This window comes from Vombatus ursinus, unplaced genomic scaffold (genome assembly GCF_900497805.2).
Source record: "Vombatus ursinus unplaced genomic scaffold, bare-nosed wombat genome assembly UNPS02014794.1, whole genome shotgun sequence".
Lineage (NCBI taxonomy): Eukaryota > Metazoa > Chordata > Mammalia > Diprotodontia > Vombatidae > Vombatus > Vombatus ursinus.
The window spans coordinates 18976213-18998536 of NW_020954572.1; the positions used below are offsets into that span (position 1 = coordinate 18976213).

The following is a 22324-nucleotide window of genomic DNA, read 5'->3' on the forward strand; positions in this document are numbered from 1 at the left end:
CCCGCTTCGCTCCTCGGGACTGGCGGGTAGCCGCAGCTTGCGGTTGGAACTACAATCCCCAGAATGCTCTTGCGCACGCGCACTGCCATTGTGATGCTCCTTTCCCGGTAACTCGCCCTCTCAGGCAAACCTGAAGATAGCGGCATTTCTCCGGTGGGGGGCGGAGACCCTGTTTGCCCGACTTCCCGCCCCCTCCCTGATAGGCAATGGGATCGGCCAACCGACGTGACGGACTCGGAACGCGGCCTCCAATCAGCGGCTGCGGTGGAGAAGGTGGGCGTTCGCCCTGGCAGGGCAGGTGGGCTAGGCTGTGCCGGGTTGCGAAGGGGGGAGAATAACGTCGGGTCGGGTCAGCGGGCGCTGCAGTAGTCGCCGCAGCGGCGATGGGAGCGGTGGGGACGCGGTGGCGGCGGCGGCGGCGGCAGGAGAAGGAGCAGGGACTGGAGCAAGAGCAGCGGCTGGGGGCAGCCAGCAGCAGCAACAGCCGCTGCCGTCGCCAGTAGACGCAAACGGTACCCAAGAGGGGACAGCCCGACCGGCCGGCCGGCCCGCGAACCCACGCACGGGTCCCGCCGCAGTCGGGCGGCGGGGGATGGGCAGGCGGCGGCAGTGCCTCTTCCCGAGGGGTGATCCCGGCCGGGCCCGGCCCTGAACCGGGCCCGACCCCGTTGCCTGGAGTTCCTGCGTCCGCCACGGCCCAGGTAGGACACGCCCCCCGAGCCCCCGGGATAGTGGCCCGGGAACACCTCCCCCCCCCGGGCCCCGTCCTCCCCTTATCCCCCATCCCTACCTCCCCTCCGGGATTCCGACCCGGGGATGGGAGGGGGTGCGGGGTAGGGAGGAGGAAAGACGGGCCGGCTCTTTTTCGTCCCGACCTGCCCGCGGGGCGGCTGTCAGACCTTTAACTCCCACTACTCCTTGGAGACGGTCCTGGGCTAAGCCTACCCCCTCCCCAGCCCCAGTCGGGGCTTCCCCGAACGCGGAGGACCGCGCACTCTCGCCCCATTTCTCCGTACGTTTATGCGTGTGGATGTGACCCACATCCTTCTTGTTCTCTTGCCATGGGTGCTAGGACGGTACCCACTGGATGCACGTGTAACCTTATTTGAAAAAAAAAAAAAAGCAAAAAAACCCCAAAAGAAAACACCAGCACCACTTGCTGTATGAGCCTCTGGCACACCAGAGTTGCGTTGGGTGTTGTTGGTTTTCTCGGGAGTGTCTTGGATGCGTCTCTGTGGTGCCCAGACTGCCAAAGTCATGCCGAGGGACTTCCTCTGCATTTGTTGGGACCAGGGGTGGTGGTGGGGGAGTTGGTTTGGACCAGCACTACTGGGGTGTTGTGGGAGAAGGGCCAAAAAGAGACTCTTAAAGTAAATGTGTCGGAAATCGGAAGGACATGATTCTTGTGTTTTGCTTTGAGTGGAGGTTGGTAGGTGACAACCAGCTTGGAGTTAACTCCTCCCACTTCTGGACGTGGAGTTGTAGTGATTGAAATTTCCTCTCGTGTAAATTTTGGGAGGTGTAGTTTTATTGAAAGAGTTTTCCTGCAGTTTTATGTAAAGATGTTTTGGTGTAGCAGAAAGTGCAGGACTTGGATTCCACTTCTGACAGCAGACTTCTGATAGCTGGATGACTGTGGGAAAGTCACTTAAATTCTCTGAGTCTCACCGTTCTCGTTTATAAAACGGGAATCGTAGTATCTGTAGTAGGGTTGTTTGTGGTGAGGAACAAATGAGATAAAGCTAGTTCTGCCCTTTGGGGCCAAACAGAATAAATTTAATTCCTATTCCACGTGACAAATCTTTAAATACTTAAAGACAGCTATCATATCCTCCCACCCCCAAGCCTTTTGCCTTTTCCAGGCAAAGTATCCCCAGTTCCTTCTACTGATACTCATGTAGTATAAATTTGAGGTCCCTCATCATCCTAGTAGCCTTTTCCTGGACAACATCCAGCTTCTCAGTTTTCATCCTAAAGTGTGGTGCTTAGAGTGGAGCACCGTACTCCAGAGGTAGTTTGATGGGTATGGAGTACAATGACTACGACCACCCTAATCCTGGATTCTTTGCCTTTCTTAATGTTACCTAATAATAAAAATACAATCTTACTAGCATTTCGGGCTCCATTTTCACATTGTTGACTCCTGTTGAACTTGCAGGCTACTAAACCCTTTAAATCTTTTTCATAAAGCTGTTGTCTAGTCATGCCTTCTCCCCAATTCCATCACCATCTTTCCACCACTTTAGGCTTGCAACCTTGGAATTATCTTCAACTTTTCAGTTCCTCATTTTCCTTTACCTCCATTTCCTGTCAGTTTCTAAATCTTGCCAGTTCTACCTCTAAAACATTCCTTACATTTCTACATCTGTCTGTCCTTATCTCTCTACTCGTATGATCACCATCCTAATTCATACCCACCTCATCTTTCTCTTGTATTGTTATTGTAGCCTACTTCAACTACAACTGTAGTCTTCCTGCTTCCAGTCTCTTCCTTATCCCATCTATCTTCTACTCAGCTGGCAAAATAATTTTTCCAAAGCCCACGTTTGCAATAATCTTCAGTGACTCCCTCCTGCCTAGGAAAAGCCACAAATTCTTCAGCTTGGTATTTAAAGCTTTGAATAGTTTGGCTCCAGCCTACCTTTTCTAAATTTACTTTACACTTTTCCTCTTCATGGATGTTCCAGTGAGACTGGCCTACTCATTGTTCTCCAAACTTGACCTTGCAGCTCCTATCTCAGCCTATTGCACCGGTTGTCCAGCATGTCTGGAATTCACTCACTCTTTTGTCTCCACCTTTTAGAATTCTTAATCTCAAATCAGATGCCATCTCCTTTGTGAAACTTTTCCTGATCCCAGTAGCTGTTAGTGCTCTCTTTTCCCTCGGATTATCAGTGTTTTGTTTGTTTGTTTGTTTTTTTAACCTGTTGCTAACACCCTCTCCATTCTCAAATTATCTTGTACTTATTTGTGTATTAGTTTTATCCCCTAGGAGAATGTAAATTCCTTGAGAACAGGAACTGTATCTTCAGTGCCTATTATAATGAGTACTTCACCGATAGTTGGTGTGTAATAATTATTTTTTGAATTTAATGTAAAGTACTTTGCAGACCTTAAAGTGCTGTAGAAATACAAGCTGTCATTATTGAAAATATATACACTTTGAAGCTTGGCGGATCCATATACAGTGTTACATGTTTGGTTCTGAGCCATTAGTGGGAATTGCCTTGATAGCTGAGCATTGATCTGTCTGGGTAAGCCACAGTAGAGTTGTGTGTAATTTCATTTCACCAAAATGCAGTGGAGAAAGGGACATTTATTTACATCGGTGTCCAAAGAGTAATACAAAATGGGAAAAAAAATGGAGAATGCAGTTGGTTTTAATGTAGCAAGGAAATTGAATACTATTATGTGTTAAATTCTTCCATATTCATGGAGGAGCAATAAGGACAAAGATTATGGCAAACCCAACTTCAAAGTGCCTTAAGTATAGAAAAGGTTCATATTGATGATTGTGTATATGGTTTGGGAAGTCATGATCTGAAGCATTCAGATTGTAAAATAATTTTAAAAATTGAATCTTTGTAACAATTGTACTTTGAAACAATTATATAATTTTATGAAGAGGATAGAAAGAGACTGATGAAGCAAGTTACAAAGAAAAAATTTTCTCTTCCGTTTCCTTTATGTGGTAATAGACATGTAAAGGAAATACTATTTTTTCTTTTTTTTAATTTGAGAGATAATAGTGAAGATTTAAATCTGTAGCTTCAGCATCTTAGGAATAATATTGAATTAAAATGGCCATTAATTATAAGCAAAGGGAAGTAGAGAATATAATGAATCTTATGTTGTTTATTATCCTACCATACCATCTTAAAATATAATTCAGTTTATAAATAAATAAATTTTATACTATGTATAATTTAAGGGTTTTATATCCTATGAGTTTCATTAAAATACTGGTTATCCTGGTACTTTAGCAGCTTGTAAGAGGACAAAGGGAATTTGCTCTGTCACATTTCTTTAATATTGATATAAATTATATGTGTTCTTAGACACCTTTTAAATGTAATGCTAAGGGTAATTTTGATTATATTAGACAGATGTGATAAGGCAGAACTGCATTTAACTTTTTGAGTGTTTCTTACACTTAAGAATATACAGTGACTCAGAAATGTAAAATACTTAGTTTTATAGGATTTGCTTTCAAAGTGGCAGTACTATTTATGAGTGGAGGAGTTAAACTTTTAAACAGGGTAATTTATTTATAAGTCTTTTTTCACCTTCAGAATATAAACATTAATGGAAAATATTTAATGATAGATGTAGAAAAATTTTGTGTTTTAAGTACTCATTAAAACTGATTTAAGCATTTATTAATAAAACTCTTTAACCATGCTTGAAAATTCATTGGAATTCTAGTATATTTTTCTGTTTCCTTTCCTAATATCTTTAACTCTTTTTCCTGGAGAAATGTCTTTTCTAGAAATAGGGATGATATGTTTCCCAAAAATTTTAATCTCCTGCACAGTATGGACTGATTTATTCACTCTTTTGGCCCTTTGGTTAAATGTTATTATGCTAAGGATTTCATGTAGCTGATTTAATTGGTAAAAGTTGTATAACATTTTAGATATTTAGAGGTTTTTTTAGGATTGTAAATTTTCAAAATGTATTTTGAGTCCTTGTTGTTATAATGTTTTATCTAGTATTTCTAGTACATTTTTAGTGGTCAGTAAGCAATTGTGGTGACGTTTTTTTTTCCCATTCAAGTGAAGTGATCCTATTTGTCTTAAAGATCCTAATCATGTTCAGGTTAAATATCATATAAGTGTATAATGAAAACTTTTGGAGCCCAATAATGTTCCATCAAAAAGTTATAAAAAGTTTTCTTTGTACCAACTAATTTTTGAACATAGATTCATGATACTTTATGCTCTAATAATAAGATGCCTCTGACGTCATTAAAATGAGATGACCTTTGGATACAGATACAAAATGCAGATTAGAAATATAACCACTGGTACTGAGTATATAGCTTTGAGAATCATTTGTATGGTGTAGGAATAACTGAAATCCTTGGAGTGAAGGGAATGAGATTATTAATGAAGAGTGAGTAGGGAAAGAAGAGTAGAGGGCTGAAAAAGAGCCCTGGTAGATATCTGTCTGCAGAAGGTGGGAAGAACATGAGAAATTCATAAAATGCTAGCCCTAAGGAGACCAAGAAGAAACAATCAGATAGGAAGAGACTAGAAGAGAGTAGTGTCACCAAAGCCAAGGGAGAAGAGAATATTAAGAAAGATGAAGTGGTGAACAGAAAGAAATGCTGCAGGGAGGTCGTGAAAAGCGATCTCTTCTTTCTCTCCATTTTGTTTTAGTGATCTCCTTAGTGTCCATGGGTTCAATTATCTATTCAGATGACCACTAAATCTACACATTCAACCCTCATTTCCCACTCCTGAGCTATAATCCCACAATACCAACTCAATCACTAAGAATTTATTAGGTGTTTACTATGTTCTAAGCATAGTGTTAAGTGCTAAGGATACAAAAAAGGGAAAAATATTCCCCCTGCCATCAAGGAGCTCACATTCTAATGGAGAATACAACATGTAAGTAACCATGTACAAACCAGATATGTACAAGGCATAGAGAAGATAACTGCAGAGAAAAGACATTAGCAGCTCAGAGTGAGGTTGAGGGGAATCAGAAAAAGCCTCCTGCAGAAAGAAGCTAGGTAAGTTCAGAGATGGAGGTGAAGGAGGGAGCGTGTTACAGGCATGGAAAATAGCTGGTACGGAGGAATAAAATTGGCAGATGGAGTAGTGTTTTCGTCGAAGAGCAAGTAGGCCACTGTAGCTGGATCATAGGTGGCATGGAGAGAAGGAAAGTGTAAGAAGAATGCACAGGTAGAAAGGGAGCAAGTTATGAAGGGATTTAAATGCCAAACAGAGGACTTTATGATTTGATCCTACAGATAATAGTAATCTTGTTGAACTTAGTGAGTAAGGGAGTGATATATCAGATGTGCACTTAAAAAAAACCACAGCCTTTGGCAGCTGTGTGGAGGATGAACTGATGTGATCAGAGACTTGAAGCAGGGAGGCCATTTAGGAGGCCACTGTCTCCTGGTCCAGGTAGGAGGTGCTGAGCAACTGAACTTGGGTGGTGGCTGTGTGAGTGGAAAGAAGGAGGATACTTTTGTATGCACGAGATATGAAGGTAGAAACAACAATCAATTGGATAAATGGGGAAGGTGAAAAATGGTAGTGCCCTTGGCAGTACATAATAGGAAAGTTGGGAAGAGGGGAGAAAGATAATTGAGTCCTATTTTGGAATTGATGAGTTTGAGATCCAGTTCAGGATTTCCAAAGGCAGTTGGTGATGGGTGACTGTGCCTCAGGAGAGGGGCTAGGGCTGGATCTGGGAATCATAGAATTACTGTTGTAGAGATGATAATTGAATCCCTGTGAACTGCTCAGATCATCACACCAGATAATATAAAGTGAAAAGGGAAGAAGGTCCAAGAGCAAGCCTTGGCAGACACCTATGTTAGTAGGAATGACATGAATTAAGCCTAGCAAAGGAGATTGAGGAATAGGCAGTCAGAGGAGAAATAAGAGAAAAGTGTCAAGAAAACCTAAGAGGAGGAGACTGTGTCTAGGAGGAAATGGTTGTCAACATTATCAAGGTTTACAAAAAGGTCAAAAAGCGCAACAATTGAAAAAAAAGGTCATTAGATTTGGTAATTAAGAAATCATTGGTCACTTTGGAGAGGACAATTTTAGTTCATTGACAAGGTTGGAAACCAGATTGAGTCTCCACCTAAATGTTCCGTGATCATGTTCTTTAAAATGTATAATAAAACATAATATTTGGTTGTGCATGGCTAATGTGGTCATTTGTTTTTGCTAGACTATGCCTATTTGTTATGAAGGTTTTCATTTTCCTTTTCTTTTTCAATTGTTCAGCTGGGGGAGTGGGAGGGTGAAAAAAATAAATGCTTATAAAAATAAAAGTAAGGGGGGGAAGACTTTCGTGTCCTGCACAGAATCCATTATCTTTTATCCTCCTTTCCAAAACTCACTCTATTTTCTAAATCTCTACTGTTTAAAATAGATAATCTTTCCTAGAATTCTCTCTGGGTTTTCTTGGTTCTCTTCCTACTTCTCTGGCCTGTCCTCTCAATCTTCTTTGCTGGCTCATCATCCATATGGTGCCTTTTTAATTGTGAGTTACAAAAAGTGAGTTACAAATTGTGAGTTACAAATCTCATATATATGTAGATATATATACACACACACACAGAGTTTTTGATTCTACCTAAATCAGGATAGCTTTCATGAAGAAGGTGAATTTTTTAAAATGATAAAACATTTAATTAGGACAGAAATTAATAAAGCAATGAAAGCAATAGCCACATTCCTAATGATTATTATGTCCTTCCACTTTCTTTTCGAAGTAATTTTAGACTCAAGCTCCTTCAAACTTATTATTCTGATCATATAGCTTATGGGCTTAGTCTCTTTCTGCATTGTTGGATGCCCAGGACTGAAGATTTCAAGGCCTGGTCTGTGTCTAGGAAGACCTGTTTCCCCTCTTGCCATTCCTGAGCATCTGGTTTACAGCGCTGCACATACAAGTCCTGACTTGCTTTGCCTCAGGCACTTTTTACTCCAACTTCCATTTGTTAGATTTCCACAGCTAAGATGTCTCATCTCTTTGCTCTGCTCTACAAGATCATACTTTGGCATTGATCTCTATTCTTTCTCCATCATCTCAGTAGAAAACAAATCTCTCCTTCTGTCTCTCTCTCTCTCTCTTTGTCTCTGCCTCTCTCTGTCTCTGTCTCTCTCTGTTTCTGTCTCTCTGTCTCTGTCTCTCTCTCTTTCTGTCTCTCACTCTCTCTCCTCTCTCTCTTTCCTCCCTCCTATCTTCTTTTCTCCCTCTCCCACCTCCAGCAGGCAGCAAGTCAAGTCCAGGAAGTCAAGCAGAGACAGCAATCAGGTAGGTCTTTAAGGCCATATGAGACAAGGGTCCATAGTCCTGCAGGTCAGAGCTTGAGACAACAGGACTGAGAAAGCAGAACACTGAAGTGAGCTCTGGTCCTAGAATAGATTCTTTAAGTTGTATTTTATACTTAACTACTAGGTGTGACCAGTTCTGTGTCCACGTGTGTGTAATCATTAGGAGAGGTAGAAATAACCCAGACAATGTGGAAATCTATGTTTGATTTTTAAAATTACTTTTTTCAATTAAAAAATTCATTTTCTCTCCATCCCACCTTCCTACCCCCCCCAACTGAGAAAAAAAGAAAAAAGAAAAACAAAATCCTTGTAACAGCTATGCATATTCAAGCAAAACAAATTCCCCCATTATCTGTATATGTCTCATCGCTATATCTGTCATCACCACTCTATCAGGTTTAATCTATCACCACTGTATCAGGAGATGGGTGGCATTCTTCATCCTTGGTCCAACCAATCCCTTTCATTTCTTGTGCTACAATAGTATTTCATTACATTCACATATGAATTTGTTCACACATTTCCCAATTGATGGGTACCTCCTCTTAGTTTCTAGTACTCTGCAAAAGAGTTGCAAAAAGAGCTGCAAAAATATTTTTGTACAGATGGGTACTTTTTCTTTTTCTTTGATCTTTTTGGGGTGTAGACCTAGTAGTGTTATTGCTTAGTCAAAAGATATGCATAGTTAAGTAATTTTTGGTACATAGATCCAAATTTCTTTCCAGAATGTCTGTACGGATTCACAGCTCTACCGACAGTGCACCATTCATTCTGCCTGTTTTCCTGCAGTCCTTCCAACAATTGTCATTTTCCTTTTCTGTGAACTTTGCTAATCTGATGGGTGTGAGATAGAGCCTCAGGATTACTTTAATTTGTATTTATTTAATTATTAGTGATTTGGAACATTTTTTTCATATGATTATAGATAGCTCAAATTTCCTCCCTTGACATGTAAGATTTTTATAAAATGGTTCTATTTCCTGGCATTTTTTCTTGTTAGTTGAACATATGAATGTTATATTTCTTTACTATGTTTCTACCATTTCTCTTTCCACATTTTGCACAGTGTTTCCAAACATATGATATTTTCCTTTGATTCACCAAACCAAGACTAATCCTTTGTATATCATTTCCACAATATCTTTCAGTGATAGTCTGGACAGTATTTTAATCGTAAACAGTTTGGCACCTCTGATCCTTTTAATTCAATTTAATGCTCCAGTGATACATCGAACCTTCCTAATTTGTAAGCAAACAGAAGAATTTCTTGTATCAGATGTGTACTACTATCCGAGTGGAAGATGCTAGGGGTAGCAAGTAAGAAAAAAGAAGCACAGTATTTGTTTCATCACAAGAATTGAGTCAGTTATAAGTGAAGCCTCTAGGGAAGGTTTGATTCTTGCTGGTCATGCTCTTCTGTGACCTACATCTTTATTAGTGTTTCTTTTTCCCTGAACTTCACCTTGTTTTGAGGTTTAATCCTAAAAACTATATTTTTCTTTTAAACTTTTTTTTTTTCAGTTAACAAGCATTTGTTTTCTGTCCCTCCTACCTCTCTTCCATTAGGGGAAAAAAAGAAAAGAAAAAAAAAACACTTGTAACTGTTATGTATGGTCAAGCAAAACAAATGCCCATGTGTTTGGAGGGTATTTTTCTTAATATGACTATTTTGTATAAAAGAATACGCAATAGAGGTTCAAAAGGGCATTGTACCTCCTAAAACAGTTTGAAAAAGTTTGAACCCAATTTTAATGGAAGATGTTGCAGAGCTATTGCATTTCTGGTCTCTAACTTTAGAGTAGCCCAGGATCCCCATAATGCTTTTTAAAATGTATCTTTAAATTTTTCCAAAGGGGTCAGGACTTCCAAACCTAGTTTGAGGGGGTCCCAATTGTATCAGAGAGCTCTTTGTCCCCACTGAAGCCCTAGGATGATCAAAGCAGGATCAGGTACTCTTTAAAATGTGCTTTCCAAAAATGTTGGGTTCTTGGGTTCCCATTATGGTTTCTGGGTCCCCATGTCTTGAGCCTGCCACTGAGTTATGTTTCAATCTCTCCTTCTTGCCATTTTTCTGAGTCTTTAGAAGTACTTGCTGAATGTGAATGGTAACTGGGGATTTTTTTCCCCTTTCCAAGTAGAATCTATTCCAGGTAACTAGTTACTCTGTGTTTCTGAATCAAGTCTTTAGAAGACATCTTCCACTGAAATTATCTTTTGTTGCTTCTTTCACCTGTATTGAAAGTTTCCTTAGGATACTTAAATGTTGGTTAATTTGATTAATATTGGCTTGTAACTCTTAAGAGTTGGAGGGTAAATCAGTCCAAAATTTAAAGAAAAGAGACATAGGGACAATTACCTCTAAGCTAAGTGGGTTTTATTAGGAGTTTATAAAGCATAGCTAGAACACTCACTCTTACAAAAAAAGCACATGAAGAGGCATGTTTCTTTCTCACTGCCATATTTGGGTATCATTCTTGATCTGGTTCTGGGTACTGAAGCCATATGTGTAACTACAATTCAGGCTTTGACTTGTGTCCAGATCTAGACAGATTTGAGTTTGGGGCGGAGGTTATGGTCTGTGGAGTTTTATCGTAAGGTCGACCCCCTCCCCTCCCAGAATCTCTCCCAAAACTGGATTATTTTACACCCTCAACAAAATATACCATTCATGAATAGATGAGATGAGAAAAAATGTAAGAGTTGATATGGTTCCTTTAATATCATGGACTATATTCCTGGTTCCACTTTCATTCTAGTTTTTCCTACGTGTTTCTCTTTCCTCCTCTGTGCAATCACTCTGCATCAGAGAGATTCATTCAAGTATTTAACCAAATATTTTAGATATCTTTCCCCTTAACCAGATGTTGAAATAAACTGTTTGCATTGTGATTTCTACTTTGTCTTATCTTATAATACTTTATAGTCCTCTTATGTACCTGTCGATTTTAAATCAGAACTACGGATAACTCTGGGAGGTAGGTACTATTATTGTCCTCATTTTACAATTGAGAAAACTGAAGCAAACAGAGGTTAAGTGTCTTGCCCAGAATTATTAAGCTAGTAAGTGTCTGAGGCTAGATTTGAATTCAAGTCTTCCTAATAGCAGGCCCAGACCCTTATCCACTTGGTCACCTAGTTGCCTAACACTTATAACAGTTAACAACTTATGAAGTAGTGATTAACATTTATGGAGTGGTTTGTAAATTATTTTGCTCATAAGAGCCCTGTGTAAGGTATGAAGTATAAGTATTACTTCCATTTCATTTTACAGATAAGGAAATAGGAGCTGGGAAAGGGTAAGTGACTTGACTAAGGCCACACAACTGGTAAATGTCCAGCACCTGGGACATTGTAGGCACTTTATAACTTTTTGTTGATGAGGCCTAATTTGAACCTAGTTCTCCTCATTCCAAGCGTAGCACACTCTAAGATGTAGTAAGCTCTCCCGCGTACAGGGACTGTTATATTTTTTACCTTCTTATCCCTGGAACCCAGCACAGTGTCTGGCACACAGATGGTGTTTAATAAATACTTGTCAATTGACTGATTCTCAGTAGCTGGAATCATAATCCTCCTGCTTCCTCCATTGTCTAGAAAGAGATATTGAAGTATGAATAATTATTAGGTACCCTTTTAGAATATCATCAAATAGTGTCATTTAGTTCACTTTCATTTTCTTACACAGATTTTAAGCAACTCTTAGTATCGATAATCATTTATTATAGTGTTTATTTCTTTTGTTCTTCATTACTGTATGTTGTATAGATGTGGCTTTAGTCTTTCAGATATTTTATTAGAAATCTGATTTGTGTCTGAAACTAAACCTGGATCATTGTTTTACTAAACTTTATAGCCACTGTTGCATTGATTTTCCTTGTGTATGTACACTCATACTTAGTTCAGTAGCTGAATTAGGCATTTATTTTGTAATTTGTAAAGCTCATCATTTTGACTTTGATATCTGAAATGACTGCTGTTCCTGTCACCACATTTTTGTGCATTTTTAGAATGCAGATTGCTTATCCCAAATATTATTTTACACAGAAGATCATAATGACTTTGAAAAAGTCTATTTTTGAACATTATGTTAATAATAGGAGTTGTGGGAACGTTTTAAGTGCCACTCAAGGAAGAGTCATATTTCACACTTATTTTGTCACAATAAGTATTTGTATTAGTTCTGTGCCTGAATATACCTTCAAGTATGATTTTTTTTTACCCTTTAGACAAGTCACATGCTTTTTTGACAGTTGATTCTGGGACCTTACCCATTTCCTATAAATACATTGAGATTTAAGTGATAGGTTAATCACATTTTCCGTATTTTTCTTTTAAAAAGTAGAATCTTATTTTTAAAAAATTTCTAAATTGTTCTGCCTATTCAATGAATGTTTTTTTCCTCCTGAAATTGTACAACTTATCTAATTATCTAAGTCAAGTACATCATCATCATCATGTTCAAAGGGCATGCCCCTCTTGACCACTATATTTGTTGATAGCACTGTTATTTCCCAACAGAGTTGTTGTGAGGAAAGAACTAAAATTATTTTCGTAGCCTCAGAGCCATATGTGGCTCCTCTTTCACCTTTTCCCCTGCTGGATACTTAATCAGTGACTAAGTTTTGTTAATTTTCTCTTTTTAATGTCTTTTGAACCCTTCCTTTCTTGTCTATTTACTATCACCTTAGGCCAGGATTTTATGCTTGAATTTATGCCTGAATAATTCATGCTTGAATTATTGTAGTAGCCTTCTCTCTACTCTCTCTGTCTTCTTGCCTCACTACATCTTTCATGTTGCTCACTGCCTTAATTACCGTGGTGATCAAGACATTCCCCTACTCAAAAACCTTGAGTTTGTTCCCAAGTGCAAACTAAGCATGGTTCTTTAGAAGTTGATCTCAATCAGTTTTTTTATTTCTTTTCTTGTTATTGTATCAGTGCATTCTTTATGATCCTCTGAATGTCAAGTTATAAAATACCATTAAAAAAGTATATATAGTTTATAACAGTAGTTCCAATATTGCCGTATTTATCTGTGCCCACTCCTGACTTCCTTCTGCTTTCCTCTATCTTTTAAAAATGTTTCATCAAAATTCTTTTCTTAATTTTTTCCTTTTTCCTTTTTTTTTGCATCATTATCACTAACCCCATCCCTCCATAACTGTCCTCCCCAAATAAAGGCCCTCTTTTGTAACAGATAAGTATGTTTATTCTGCACCTCTAGTCTATCGCTTCTCTGCCAAGTGTTGAGATCCTTTCTGTCTTTTTTTTTTTTAATTAAGAACTTTTTCCTTTTTCATACTTGTGAAAGAGATCTTTGGTTTATGAGACTTTGGTTTAAAACTTCATTTCTATGAGATAGCCTTCTAGTTTTCTCAGCCATTTTTGTTAAGTCAAGTGAATCCTTACTCTTGGAGACCTTGGGTTTGTCAAACATTATGATAGTATCATGTGATAGTTCAGTTGCTTTTGAGTCTTGTGTGCTTAATCTTTTAGACTGATCAACTTTTTGTTTTTTAATCAGTACCAAATAATTTTGATGATTTTTGCTTTGTGGTATAATTTGAAATCTGGTATTGCTTAGTTCCCTTCTTTCCTGCTTTTTTCATTATTTTAAAAATATTCTTAATCTTTTGCTCCTCATTATGAGTTTTGTCACTTTTTTATAGTTGTGTAAAGTAACCGTTTGGTAGTTTGGGATAGTGTGAAGTTGTAAATTAGTTTAGGTAGTATCATCTTTTTTGTTATATTGCCATGGCCCAACTTTGAGCAGTTAGTATTTCTCCGGTTACCTAAGTCTTTATTTCTGTAAAGTGTGTTGTGTTGTTATATTCATATAATTCTGTGTGTTTGCTTTTAGATGAGTTTTCTTATTTTTATGTATTCTGTTATTTTGAATGGAATGTCTGTATCTAACAGCTGTTTTATATGCAAGAAAGCTGATGATTTTATGGATTTATATTCTATCCTGCTACCTTACTGAAAATATTAATCACTTCAGTTGATTGTTAGTTAAATCTCTAGAGTTCTACTTGTTATGTGTAAAAATGATAATTTTGTCTCCTTTTTGTGTATGCTTATTTCCTCAGTTTCTTTTTCTTTTCTTACTGATCTAGTTAATATTTCTAGAACTATATCAAATAACAATGGTAACCATGGACATATTATTTTACCCCTAATCTTACTGGAAAGACTGCTAGCATTTCTTCTTTATAGATAATGCTAGTTTTTTCATTTTAAATGGTTACTATTTACCCTATTAAGGAACAATTCATTTATTCTTAAGATTTTTAATGTTAGAAGCAGCTAAGTGGCCCGCTTAATAGAATGCTGGGCCTAGAGTCAGGAACACCTGAGCTCTAATGTTGCCCCAGACACTTACTAGATATGTGACCCTAGGCAAGTCATTTACCCACTCTCTGTCATAGTTTCCTCAACTGTAAAATAGCGATCATACTAGCACCTACTTCACAGGGTTGTTGTGAGGCTCAATTGAAATAATATTTATAAAGTGCTTAGCACAATGCCCAGCACATTGTAGGTACTTAAATGCTTGTTTTCTCTCCCCCCACCCTTCATAGAGAGGTATTTTGTCAAAAGCTTTTTTAGTATGTATTGATATAATCATGTGACTTTATTGTTTTTATTAATATATTCTATCTTGTTTATTGTTTTCCTGATATTTAACCAAACCTTCATTCCTGGTATGAATCCAGTCTGTATTATCTTTGATTATGTTGTTGCAGACTCTTTGCCGATATTTTATTCAACATTTCTGCATTGATAGTTATTAGAGATAGCAGTCTACAGTTTTCTTTTTCTGTTTTATCTTTCTCTGGTTTAGGTATTAGAATCATATTTGCTTCATAGAAGGAGTTTGGTAGGACCTGTAAGGATTTAGCTATTTTGTGCTGTCAGTTTGGGTGATTTCCTTTTAAACCTTGGTTGTAACCTTGAATATGTGACTGTCTAAGATGGCAGGGTACGTGCTCACTGATCCCTTCTCTTTGTAAGTTTTGTGGACCAATCAAGAGCTGAGGTGGCACTAACTCCATCTTCTCATTTGAAACGTGGAACAATCAAAACTTTTCTTTCTGATATATGGAAATTGATTATCCCTGTGCGTAAAATGCAGAACACATATTAAATCCTGTTAGGCCCACCAACTTGTGCTGCTTTGGTGTATTAATACATTCCTTTTGTCTTCCTGAGTTTACTTCCATTGGTCAGGGTGAGACCTTAACTTCACTTTTTTTTAACAGGATCCCTTCTTTCCTTGCTTTTGCAAACAAATGATGTAATATGGAAATTAATTATCATTAGAACATTTCATAGGCTTCACTTGTAAATTAAACTACTGGTCCTAGGGTTTTTTCCTTTGGGAGTTCCTTTATGGCTTGTTCAATTTCTTTTTTCTAAGATTGGATCATTTAAATTCTCTAGTTCTTTCTCTGTTAAACTGGATATTTTATATGTTTGTAATTATCCATTTTATTTGTTTTCAAGTTTTTGGCACATAATTGGACATAATAGTTAATAATAATTTATTTTTTGTGCCTAAGTTTTTGTGAATTCTATCTTTTAATTTTTGTATATTGCCAACTTGGTTTTCATATCATTTTATCAAATTAGCTAAAGTTTTGTCTAATTAGCTTAAAAAACAACCTCTAGTTTTAGTCATCAAGTATAGTGATTTTTTATTTTTGTTCATTTTTTATTTCTATTTTTTGTGTTTAGTTGGAGTTGTTTTATTTGTTGCTCTTCTAATTGTTGTTGTTGTTTTTTAAGGAACATACCCAATTCATTGATCTATTCTTTCTCATTTGATGAAAATATTTTGATTTGAAGTTTTCCCTAAGAAATCTTTGGCTTTATCCCCAATGGGATGTTGTTTCATTGTCGTTTTAAAAAAAATATGAAACTATCTGTTGCTATGAATTTTTTATTCACATATTCTTTAGAATTAAATTATTTAGCTTTATTTAACTTTGAATCTTTTCAAATGTCCTTTTTATTATATTTTTTATTGCTATGATCAATCATGGATATTCTGAATATTCTGCATTTTTGAATGTTTGATTTTTTTCTACCCTAGAACAAGGTCATTTTGTAAAAGTGTCACACACAACTGAGAAATACATATATTTATTTCTATTTCCATCCAGAGCTCTTTCATGTTTAACTTTTCAAAAATTCTTTTCAAGTCCTTACCTACCTTCTTTCTTATTTATCTTTTTCAGTAATATTGAAAGAGGCACATTGAAATCCCCCAAGTATTATAGTTCTGTTGTCTGTTTCTTTCTGTAATTTTAATTAATTTTTCCTTTAAGTTCTTAGGTACTATACCATTCAATACAAATATACTGATTACTGATATTATTTCATTATTTATGGTGCCTTTAAACATAATGTAGTTTCCCTGCTTGCCTCTTTAATCATACATATTTTTACTGTTGCCTTGCCTGAGATCATAATTTCTACCCCTGCTTTTTTTTTAATTCACCTGAAGCATATTCATTTCTGCTGTAGCCCTTAATTTTAAATCTGTGTGAATCTTTATGCTTTCAGGTGTGTTTCTTGTAAACAACATATTGTTGGATTCTGCTTTGTAATTCATTTTTCTACCTTTCTCCCATTTATGAGTGTGTTAAATTACATTCACATTTCCAGTTACACACTACACATTTCCTTGTCTGTAAGATCAGCTTTCTAGTGGTTAATCTCTCTGAACTTAGACTGGCCCTAAGTTGAGAGGCATATAGTCTGTCTTGGGACTTAAACTTAAACAGTCATTTATTGTGTGCCACTTACCAGGCACTGTGCTGGGTGTTAGAGATACAAACACTAAAACAAAATAGGACCTACTGTAAAGGAACTTAGTCTATTCATTCTACTTGAAGCCTTCCTAATTTGGTGTAGAAGGACCTGACATACCTGGACATTCTTGTAGAGCCTTCTAGAGCCCGGGGTTATTTTCATGCATAAAGTAAAATTTTACTAGAGTAGACAGTTGTGTATTTAATTGTGTATTTCTGTTGATTACATCCTCTTTTTTTTTTCCTTCTACTTTTTCATCCTGCCTCCTTTGCAAAGAAGAAGGAGGTGTGGAGAAAGAAAGAACCTGATCAATACTAGTGATCTGCATTTGAAACAGTTTGTTTTCCTTTGCCCTGTTTTCCTTATCAAGCTCCTACCCCAATATCTGGTTCATTGTACTTTCTTTTTCTTTTTAATTCCCTCCTTTATCCTTTTATGGTCCTCCCCCTTTGAATATGAGGATTGCTGTGTTTGTGACTATACCCATTCTGACTTTATCCACCTCCTTAAATTCCCTTTCCCTTTCTCTTTCTCCCATCCCTGCCTGTTTCCCTTTTTCCTATTGAGTATAATGTAGTTCTACACCAAACACTTTTTGTGTCTATGTTCAACCCTCCTTAGTTTGGTTTCAATAGGAGTGAGGTTCACAAGTTACTTGTTCCCCTTGTGTTTTTCTCCATGTGTGTACTCTTTTTTCATCCTAGTTTCAAGAAATTGTAAGTTCCTCTTCTTTTTTTTTCTTTCCTAATGTTCCCTTCCTTGCCTTTTCTTACTCTCTTAAAATCAACAAAACAGAACAAACTTTACCCAGTCCCTGTGTTTATTTGGGGATCAGTTAGGTGGCAAAGTGGATAGAGTGACCAGCCTTGAGTCAGGAAGACTCATCTTCCTGAGTTAAAATCTGGCCTTAGACACTTACTAGCTGTGTGACCCTAGGCAAGTCACTTAATCCTGTTTGTCTCACTTTCCTCATCTGTAAAATGAGTTTGAGAAGGAAATGGCAAACTACTCTAGTATCTTTGCCACCAAAACCCCAAATGGGGTCATAAAGAGTTGGACACGACTGAAAAAAGTCTGAGCAATAACAAAAAATGTTTATTTGGTTGTTTTTAATTCTCTCTATGACACTTCAATATAGTGGGATTCTGAAAAGGACATTTATCTCTTCTATCTCTAGCCAGGAAGTAAATTCTTCTAATTTCTCAAATGAATTTACTTTTCTAAAGTTTCTCATAACTCTTTTGTTTGTTTGCATTTCAGAGTTTCTCCTTTGCTCTAGTCATTTCATCAGGAATTGTTGAAAATCTTTTATTCTTTGAAAAGTTTATTTTCTCCTCTGTAGGATTATACTCAGTTTTGCAGGGGAAGTTAATTCTTGGATAACCTTTTTATCTTTTGCCTTTTGGAATATTTGCGTTCCACATTTTCTTTTGTTTACCCATATTTCCAGCCTTAATTTCTTTTGATTTATCAACAATCACTTCCATATGCTTTTGAGTTTAAAATTTTTCTCTCCCTTCCTCCCCACCACCCTCCCCAAGACGGCGCACAATCTGATATAGGCTATACATATACATTCCTATTAAACATATTTTCACATTCGTGCTGTTGTAAGTAAAAATTAGAACCAGTAGGAAGAACCACCAGAAAAAGGAAACAAAACTCAACAGAAGAGAAAAAAAATAGCAAATAGTATGCTTTGATCTGCTTTCAAATTCCATAGTTCTTTCTTTGGATGTGGATAGCATTTTCCATCATGAGGCCTTTGGAGATGTCTTAGATCCTTGTATTGCTGGGAAGGGTTAAGTTTATCAATATTAGTCATCGCACAATGTGGCTGTTATTGTGTGCAACGTTCTCTTGGTCCTGCTCACTTCACTCAGCATTAGACCATACAAATCTTTCCAGGTTTTTCTGAAGTCAGCCTGTTCATCATTTCTTATAGCACAATAGTATTCCATTACATTCATATGCCACAATTTGCTCAGCCATTCCTCAATTAATGGGCATCCTCTCTATTTCCAATTCTTTGCCACCACAAAAAGAGCTGCTATGAATATTGTACATGTGGGTCCTTTTCCCATTTGTATGATCTCTTTGGGATATAGCCCTAGAAGTGCTATTGCTGGGTCAAAGGGTATGCACGTTTTTATAGCCCTTTGTGCATAGTTCCAAATTGCTCTCCAAAATGGTTGGATCATATCATAACTCCACCAACAATGCATTAGTGTTCCAGTTTTCCCACATCTTCTCCAACATTTATCATTTTCCTGTTTTGTCATGTTGGCCAATCTGGTAGGTGTAGATGTGGTACCTCAGAGTTGTTTTGATTTGCATTTCTCTAATCAATAGTGATTTAGAGCATTTTTTCATGACTATAGATGGCTTTAATTTCTTCATCTGAGAACTGCCTATTCATATCCTTTGACCATTTATCAATTGGGGAATGACTTGTATTCTTATAAATTTGACTTAATTCTCTATGTATTTTAGGAATGAAAACCTTATCAGAGACACTGGTTGTAAAAATTCTTTTCCAATTTTCTACTTTCCTTCTAATCTTAGTTGCATTGGCTTTGTTTGTGCAAAAACTTTTCAATTTAATGTAATCAAAGTTATTCATTTTGCATTTCATAATGTTCTCTATCTCCTGTTTGGTCATGAATTCCTCTATTCTCCATAAATCTGACAGGTAAGCTATTCCTTGCTCTCCCAGTTTGCTTATAGTATCAGCCTTTATTTCTAAATCATGAACCCATTTTGACTTTATTTTGGTATATGGTATGAGATTTTGGTCTATGCCTAGTTTCTGCCATACTCTTTTCCAGTTTTCCCGGCAGTTTTTTTTCAAAGAGTGGGTTCTTATCCCAGAAGCTGGGGTTTTTGGGTTTATCAAATAATAGATTATAGTAGTCATTGACTACTGTGTCTTTCCAGCCTTAATTTCTAGATTGGGACTTCATGCCAGGCCAAGGTTTCTCCTCATTCTGCAATCTTGAATGGATTGATTATACCCTGTTTGGTTCTGTTTCCTCTGCAGCCTACATGTAATATGTAATTGCCATTCTTGATGGAATGTCTGGTACTAGACCTCACCTTCTGCCTCAATCCCAGGCTTCTTTCTCAGTTATCTAGTGGTTTATTGTGGATGCTGACCTTAGTCTGCCTCGATCTCTTTCTCCTAGCACAGTTTCCAATTTGGAGTTGATTTTATCCCCTCCTGTTGCCTTGATGGGGCCTAGTCAGATGTCGGAGATTATGCTGGTCTCAAACTTCACCACAAAGTCCAGGTGTACACCAGTTTTCTGACTTGTCTCTGTTTCTTGATGTGGGGGTCCTAGTGCCCCAAGGAGTACGAGCCTTTCTCTGTGTATATTGATGTTTCTGGAGACCAGCTCCGTCCTCTGTCTTTGTTCTAATAGTCCAATTACAGGAGATTTTGTTGACTTCCAGCCTTGTTGGAGTGTTATTATTAAGAGCCTTGGTAGACTTCAGCCCCATTTATTAGAACTCACATTGACTTCTGTGGCACAGCTCTTCTGCATCTCGCAGACTTCTACTTATCTCTTTGTGAAGCCCAGGACTGGATGGATAAACTTCCTTCTCTTCTTCTTTGGTGTTCTTGATGACCCAATTGTGTCTGGGGCTCTTTTCAGGTAATTGCTGGGGAATACGTGGGCGAGCTGGGATCCTCTATGACCTTTCATGTCATCATCTTAACCAGAAGATGCAACTAACATTTTCTTCCTCATTTCTCTTTACTCTCTAAAAAGAGGCCTCTGCTGTAGTCAGATTTATATACAATTCATGTTTCTGTCTCTGTTCCTTCATTCATTTCATTTGGAATGTATGAACTTACCTATTTCTTTTGAGGCAGTTAGGTGGCATAATGAATAGAGCACCAGGCCTGGAGTCAGGAAGACCTGAGTTCAAATCCAGCCTCAGACACTGACTAGCTGTATGACCCTGGGCAAGTCACTTAACCCTGTTTGCCTCAATTTCTATATCTGTAAAGTGAGCTGGAGTGAGCTGGAGAAGGAAGTAGCAAACCACTCCAGTGTCTTTGCCAAGAAAACCCCAAATGGGGTCATGAAGGGTTGGACGTGCTCTGAACAACAAAATCATTTTTGATAGAACCTTCCCTCCTTATGTTTCCCCAGAGTACAAATATTAAAGAGTACTAGATTTGGGATCAAAAGAAATGAATTTGAATCCTGACTTTGCTGATATGACAGTGACCTTGTAACAATGGGCAAGTCAAATAGTCTAAGCCTCAATTTCCTCATCTGTAAAAAGATCATCTTCTGGTAGTTAACGCCTCTCTGAACTTAGACTGGACCTGAATCTGAAGGCATATAGTCTATCTCTGGGCTTATACTTCCATTCAGAGTGTAGCACGGTATATACCAGATGCTATGCTAAGTGCTGGAGATACAAACACAAACCAAAAGGGCCCACTCTGAAGGAGCTCAGCCTATTGATTTCTCCTTGAAGCCTCCCCAGCTGCTGTAAGAAGGACCTGACAGCCTTGGACATTCTTGTAGCGTGTTCTAGAGCCCGGGGGTATTTCCATGCCAAACTGGTACATTAGAGTAAGACTGACTGGAATGAACAGGCCAGGAACATGGAAATTATCCCAGTCCCCCAGACTCTAGGCCGGAATTCTCTCAGGCTTCTTTCTCTACCTCCTGCTGTGCCCCAGCCAGTGGCTGGGCCTTGCTTAGAGTTCCTGTCCTAATGTTTCTTGGAACTTCCTTTTCCATTGCTGCTTGCCAGAGCTCTAGTCCAAGAATGAACTGTTTAAAGTTTCTGAGCAGGGGATTCCATAATCAAACCTATATTTTCCTTTGAAAGATCAATCTGGTAAAATGTCACCTGTCTGGAACACCTTGCCTTCCCAGCTGGCTCCTTTGTTGTCACGCTTCCTTTTTTTCACTGGTCCCCCAATAGGCCACTTACTGCTTTTGACCAGCCATGATTTATTTCCTCACCTGGCATACTATGGACAGAGTACAAGTCTCATCATTTCTCCCTTGTTTTTCTTTCCCTGAAGCAGGAACACAGACTTTTTGAGGTTTTATGTGAGTTTTTTATTGTTCTACTAACAAAAGAAGAAACAGAATAGTTAATGTATAATGACTATCATCTTTATGCCTACATTCTCTTCCTCCCTCCCTTCAGATCATATAGTGGTAAATGTTAGTATATCAGTGACTACAGTAAGATTCATCTATATTTCAGAAGAAAACCAGCCATCTTATTGAACATTTCATCCCAAAAGTTAGGCTCAGAGGTAATAAATAGAATGAATCTTTTGGGTAAGAGATAAAGAAATAAGCTGTGGGACACTGTGAAAGGACTGGGCCTGGCCTGGAAACCTACGGTGATGCAAAGTTGACTCTCTTTCAGAGGCAGGCACATTGTAGCCACAGGAATACCCATGGAAATCTGTCCAAGAAATCTTGGTTGAGAGAACC

The 22324-nt window shown here is 37.9% G+C and overlaps 1 protein-coding gene across 1 annotated transcript in view; it reads left to right on the forward strand.

The window, feature by feature from the left end:
- The first annotated feature begins 632 nt into the window (after window positions 1-632).
- The window catches only part of TTBK2 (tau tubulin kinase 2), a 214681-nt gene continuing 192989 nt past the window's right edge, over window positions 633-22324 (forward strand). Inside the window, exon 1 of the mRNA XM_027869987.1 lies at window positions 633-701. The gene's annotated coding sequence lies outside the window, so the exon portion shown is untranslated. The remainder of the gene's footprint in view (window positions 702-22324) is intronic.